Raw genomic sequence first — 7243 nt, 5'->3', positions numbered from 1 at the left:
TCCTCACATGAGGTACAAAACAGATGTGGTCCTTATCTGCAGATATCAATCATCCAGCACATCTCTAAATACAAAAGTACAGAGTGCTGTGGACAGCGTGCATGAAAGTTGAAGGGCATTTGACAGGTGAGCCAAGTTAATCTGGCCATCAGGGAGAACTTCCTGGAGGAGGTGATGATAACATTTGAGGCCTAAAGAATTAGTGGTTCCAGATGTTAGGATATCTCCTTTTTGACTCATCCCTGTCTGTCCTTCATTTCAATTCCTTACGCTCTCCTTGAAGCCTATAGATCTTGACTCAAATGAGAACCTTGTCTTAGGCAGTGAGACACAGATAAAGGAGAGGCATTCTCCTCTCCATTGTAAGTTGAGGCATTGAGTGAGAGCATGCTGGAGGAGGAAGGTGGATAAATGGGCAGTCATTCTTTTCTTTTTTCTTTTTTTTTCAGTCACTCTTTTAACAATTATTATATGATAACTGTGTAATAATTAAAATAGTTTATTAATTCTGCAGTTGATTCATTTATAAACATTCAACAAATATTAATTGAGCATTTACTGGGCATCAGGCACTGTTCTAGGCCCTGGGAATACTGCAGTGAACCAGACAGATCAAAATCCCTGTCCAGTGGATCTTCTCACATCCTATTACAGAGGGCAGTAAGTAATTAATTTGGTCTGTTAAGTGGTGATCACCACCATGCAGAAAAATAAAACAGAGCAAGTGGCAGACAGACAATCTGAAATAAGGAGGTGAAGGAAGGCCCCTCCCGAGAAGGTGACAGGTGACAGTTTGAGCAGAGGGCTGAGCAGTCTGTGTTGGTATCTGGGGGAAGTATTCATTACCGGAACACTAAGCATGAAATTTGAATCAATGGCATTCTCAAGTCATGAAATTCTAAGTAATAGAATTCTGGGACCATGGCATGCTAATCAATACTTTTCTGGTGCCATAAAATTTCAGTCAATAAAATTCTCTGGTTGTGAAATTCTAACTCATAGAACTCTGAATCTGTGAAATTCTTACCAATTGGGAAACCTCCCTGCAAAAGCAGCTACGGAGGGAGCGTGGCAAAACCTCAGAGGGACCGTGGCAAAACCTTAGTGATCAGTGGGAGTAACCAGGTGAAGGGAGGAAGAATGCTCAGGGGGAGGGATACACACCATGTACCAAGGTCCTGTGCCAGGAAGGTGGAAAAGCTGGGATCTGGAACCTGCCCCTCACCCAGGCATTCAATTGAAAAGACATTCTATTCCAAAAGGATCCATTTCTCCACCTTTGAGTCATAACACCTGAGTTTTATCTGCAGCAAGGCTGGTAAAAATAACAAGCCCAGAGGTACACCTCTGGGTGAGCCAGACCCCAATTCCACATCTACGTTTATTTTCTTGGGCTCCAGAATCACTGCAGACAGTGGCTGAAGTCATGAAGTTAAAAGATGCTTGCTCCTTGGAAGAAAATCTCTGACAAACCTAGACAATGTATTAAAAAGCAGAGACATCACTTTACCAACAAAAGTCCTATAGTCAAAGCTATGGTTTTTCCAGTAGTCATGTATGGATGTGAGAGTTGGACCATAAAGAAGGCTGGGCGACAAAGAATTTATACTTTTGAACTGTGGTGCTGGAGAAGACTCTTAAGAGTTCCTTGGACAGCAAGGAGATCTGACCAGTCAATCTTAAAGGAAATCAACCCTGAATATTCATCGTAAGGATTGATGCTGAAACTGAAGCTCCAATACTCTGGTTATCTGATACGAAGAGCCGACCCATTAGGAAAGATACTGACACTGGGAAAGATTGAGGGCAGGAGAAGGGGGTGACAGAGGATGAAATGGTTGGATGGCATCACCAACTCAACGGACATGAGTTTGAGCAAACTCCGGGAGATAGTGAAGGACAGGGAAGCATGGCATGCTGCAGTTCATGGGGTTGCAAAGGGTCAGACATGACTTAGCGACTGAATGACAAGACAACAACACCTGCAATCAGTCCTGTGGCCTTTGTAGCCTTCTCCCTACTTCATTGGATGAGAGAACTCTGGAGTGACTTGTATCTGGGCTTCAGTCCTGCCCCGCCCCCTTGTGAGTATTAGCCGCAATAGGGTATCTTCCAAGACCCCTTCTTCTCCCCATCCCCACATTTATTATTCATTGCTCCATCAGTATTATTATTAATAGCATTGGCTGCCATTAATTGTGCCAGTCCTGAAACCAAGTGATCTATAATCACTGCTACTATAAGTCCCTAAACTGTTACTGCAAAATGAGTAAGAAAAGAATGTTTAGAAATTTTATGGCATTTGACATTGCTCTGACTTTGAGCGTGTGATTATTTTTCAGATAATTCACTTTCATTGTATTTTATAAAATGTCAGTCCACGGGTGGATTGGAAACAGTAAGCTGGTCCCTTATCACAGATAAGAAAAGCTCTGCTTTATTCATATTAGCCATTCAAAACTCACAGCAACCCTTGTGCAGCTGGTGCTTTTTTTTTTTTTTTTTTGCTGTGCCATATGCCTTATAGGGATCTTAGTTTCCTGAACAGGGATCAAACCCGTGCCCCCTGCAGTGGATGTGTGGAATCCTAACTACTGGTGCGTGAGTGCTCAGCCCCTCAGTCATGTCCGACTCTCTTGCAACCCCGTGGACTGTAGCCTGTCAGACTCCTCTGTCCATGGGATTCTCCAGGCAAGAATACTGGAGTGGGCTGCCATTTCCTCCTTCAGGGGATCTTCCCAACCCAGGGACTGAACCTGTGTCTTATGTGTCTCTTGCATTGGCAGGCAGATTCTTTCCTACTAAGCCACCTGGGAAGCCCCTAACCACTGGATTACCAGGGAATTCCCAGTTTGTACTTTTATTATTTTCTTTTTTATAGTTGAAGAAACTGAGGCTCAGAGAAGTGGCAGGCACACAGTGCCCAGAGCCACACAGCCAGTGGCAGGGAGGGTATTCCAGGAAAGCTGAACTCTTGGGAATATCTCCCTGCTCCCTCCTGGTCTCCACTTCTCTATCCCCGCTGCCACCTGGATTCAGGCTCTTCACCATGACCTGGACACTGTCACCTCTTGGGTACCTACCCGTTTCCGTCCCTGACTCCTTAGTGATGGTTGCAGCACAAAGACCTGCCCTGGTGACATTCCTGCTGCTACCATTTGACGCCTTCCCTCCCGAACTTCTAGAACACGGCTTGCCAACAGAGGTCTCTGGGATGATAGGAATGGTCTATATAGTCAGTAGCTACATGTGGCGATGGGGCACCTGAAACATGGCTAATGCTACCCTGGAACTGAATTGTTAGTTTTATTTAATTATGAATAAGTATGTGTGGCTAATATAAGCTTCCCTGGTGGCTCAGACGGTAAAGAGCCTACCCACAATGCAGGAGACCTGGATTCGATTCCTGGGTCAGGAAGATCCCCTGGAGAAGGAAATAGCAACCCACTTCAATATTCTTGACTGGAAAATCCCATGGGCAGAGGAGCCTGGTGGGCTACAGTCCATGGGGTCGCAGAGAGTCGGACACAACTGAGCAACAAGCACTTTCACTTTCATGTGCAGCTAATGGTTACTGTACTGGATAGTGCAGATCTTGAGAGAAAAAGTCCAAACCTCACAGAGCATTCAAAGCCTTTGATTTTGGATAAGGAAATTGCTGACAGACCTCTGGTCTAGCAATCACAAAGTGAGGCCTTTTGAGTCTGACAAATCTGTGTCTAGCAGCTTTGGCACTGGGCATTTATTTAACCTCTCTGTGCCTCTAAGTCCTCATCTGTAATATGCGACTAAGAGTTCCTACCTCTAGGCTGAATTAGATTCCACTTACAGTCTTTAGCATACTGCTTCCCTCTGCACCAGTCCACCAAACTGCATGGCTCCATGCTTCTTTTGTCCTGTCCTCTCTGTCTTTTCTCCCTCTCTGCATCTGGGCAAACTGAGGCTCTGAGTGGGTTTAACTTCCCCAATGTCCCCCAGAAGCATCAGGGAGGGTAAGGTTTAGGTCACCAGGCCTTTTTAGACTTCACCACCTGACATCTGTGTGATTTCAGGCAAAGTACCTACCCTCTGTAAGCTTGGTTTTTACTTTTCAAAATGGAAACAGATCAACCTTACCTCATAGCATTCTTTTTCTTTTCTTTTCTCAATAGCATTCTTTTTTTTTTTTTCAATAGCATTCTTGAGAGAATTAAATGATTAAGTGAGACAACGTGTGCTTAGTACATAGATAACTTCTCAAGGTCAGCTATTATTGTTGTTTTCTCCTTATTTTAATATTTACTTATTTAGACTGTACTAATAATTATTCATAATTATTCTAGCCTAGCACTCTTTCCCCTGCTTTCAAAGAATGGTTTCTTGGGACTTCCCTGGCGATCTGGTGGTTAAGACTCTGCACACCCACTGCAGAGGAGGTGGGTTCAAGCTCTGTGAGTAAGAGCTCACATGTCACATGGGGTGGCCAAAAAAAAAAAAAGAAAAAATGGTTTCTGGCCTAAAAAGTGAAAGTTGCCCAGTTGTGTTCAACTCCTTGTGACATCATGGACTGTAGTCCAGCAGGCTCCTCTGCCAGAGGATTCTCCAGGCAAGAATACTGGAGTGGGTGACCATTCCTTTCTCCAGGGGACCTTCCCGACCCAGTGATTGAACTCAGCTCTACTTGCATTGCTTTACCATCTGAGCCACCAAGTCTAAGACATAAACTGGCCTTGAAGTCTAAACTGATTACTGAAGGAGGAGCTGATAAGGGGGCAAGGGACAGGCATAGAAGCTGGGAATCTGGAGGTGGCAATGACCTAGGGCCATTTCTTGTGTATGTGTGTGTGGGGGGGTGCAGTCCTGGCTCTTTCTGGGCCCCAGATGGGTATCTGTTGCTGAACAGGAGCCTACCTTGCTTAGGGCTGGCTGGGCCTGGGAAGAGGCTTTGGGGGTCAAGAAGACCAAGACGAAGGTCCCACTGCTACAGAAGTATCTGCAACCTGGAAAGGTGCCATTGAGGATCAGAGATGGCCTAGAAATTATGGCTCTGAGAGTTATGCCCAAGCACCTATGGCAGGTCCAGCCTCCAAGTTGAAGGAGAAGCCTCTCCCTGCATTCTGCCCAGGACTGGGAGCAAGGGTGGGCCACAAGGGTGGGAGACAGAGGGTACCAAGAATGTGCACCGGCTTGGAGTCCTGATGTGTTCTGAGTTGGAATCCTGAGTCTTCCACTCAGTGGGGCAGTTGGCTTTACAGCCATATAGACCAGACACTATTTTTATTAGCTGTGTGACTTTGGGCAAATCTTCTGACTTATCTGAAACTTCATTTCCAAATAAGTGAGCAGGAAACATACTTACTCAAGGTGATCGTGAGGATTCGGAGCTTAGAGTGGAGCTTGGCACAGGACTGTGCTGTGCTGTGTTTGGTTGCTCAGTCGTGTCTGACTCTTTGTGACCCCATGGACTGTAGCCCTCCAGGCTCCTCTGTCCATGAGGATTCTCCAGGGAAGAACACTAGAGTGGATTGCCATGCCCCTCTCAGGGGATCGAACCCAGGTCTCCCGCTTTGCAGGCAGATTATTTACCATCTGAGCCACCAGAAAAGACCGAGAATACTGGGATGGGTTGTCTACCCCTCCTCCAGGGGGTCTTCCTGTCCCAGGAATCGAACCGGGCTCTCCTGCATTGCGGTTTGATTCTTTACCAGCTGAGCCACCCGGGAAGTCCCAGCACAGAACTAGTACTCTTTAAATATTAGTTACTGTTATGGAGGTACTCAAACTTTCTGATCTATAGGGCCCTATTCCAGTGCACACTTGGGATTAGGATCAGGTCACATACAAAGCAGGGGCTGAGAGTTTCAGTCTGGGGTCAGGTCCCAGATCTGCCATATGTGACTATGGGCAGGTCCCTGGACCCTCTGCACCTTCACTTTCTTTTCTGTACAATGGGGAGAACTTTAAAGTTTGGAAGTGCCTGGCCCTCAGTAAAAGGCTGGTGAGGCTCCATTTCCTTCACCGCAGATCCTGGTTCCTGACTTTTGCAGGGAGATATACTGGTTCTCTGGCCAGATTCCTTTCTTTGCACGAACATCTGCACAACTGTTACTTCCTTAATTCTAGAAGTGGGATTACTAGTCCTCCATTTTCCTGGGTAACAGAATTGGGGCTCAGAGAGGTGAAGTGGTGATTGTTCATTGCTGTGCAGACCTAACTACTGAACTATGGATTTGAGCCAACCTGTCCTCCTTCCTTTAACTTTGGAAATGTTTTCTTTCTTTTTTTCTTTTTCTTTCTTTCCTTTTTACTTCCTTCCTCCCCCCCACCCCCGCCACCTTTTTTTCAGTATAGAAAAGCATATAAGATGATTTGCACTTTAAAAAAAAAAAGCCCACTTCAGACACCCATTGTGCTGCGCTCAGTCACTTCAGTCATGTTCAACTCTTTGCAGCCCTATAGACTCAGCCTACCAGGCGCCTCTGTCCACAGGATTCTCCAGGCAAGAATATTGGAGTGAGTTGCCATACTCTTCTCCAGGAGATCTTATTGATCCAAGGATGGAATCTGTGTCTGTTGTGTTTCCTGCATTGCAGGCATATTCTTTACCCACTGAGCTACCTGGGAAGCCCCAGATACCCGTTAAGATGGCTGTTGTTAAATAACAGCAAACAACAAGGGCTGGTGAGGATGTGGAATTCAAACCTTTGTGCACTTACTGCTTGTGGGAATGGAAAATGGTGCAGCTGCTACAGAAAATGGCATGGTAATTTCTTGAAAAATCAAACATAGAATTACCAATGATACAGCAATTTCACTTCTGGGTATATACTTAAAAGTACTGAAAACAAGATCTCAAACAGTATTTGTACACCCATGTTCTTAGCAGCGTCATTTAGTATAGTGAAAAAGTGGAAGCAAGTTGAGTGTCCATTGATGGATGAATATATAAACACGATGTGGTCTATACATACAATGGAGTGCATCACCGACTCAATGGACATAAGTCTGAACAAGCTCCGGGAGTATGTGATGGACAGGGAAGCCTGGCATGCTGCAGTCCATGGGGTCATAAATAGTCAGACGTGACTGAGCAACTGAACTGAACTGATTATTCAGCCTTGGAAAGGAAGGAAATTCTAGCACATGCCACAGCATGGATGAATCTTGAAGACATTATGCAAAGTGAGATAAGCCAGCCACAAAAGGACGAATATGGTATGATATCACTTATGTGAGGTCCCTAGAGTAGTCAAATTCATAGAGA

This window comes from Cervus elaphus, chromosome 23 (genome assembly GCF_910594005.1).
Source record: "Cervus elaphus chromosome 23, mCerEla1.1, whole genome shotgun sequence".
In the NCBI taxonomy this organism is placed as follows: Eukaryota; Metazoa; Chordata; class Mammalia; order Artiodactyla; family Cervidae; genus Cervus; species Cervus elaphus.
Note: the sequence above shows the minus strand (reverse complement) of the source record.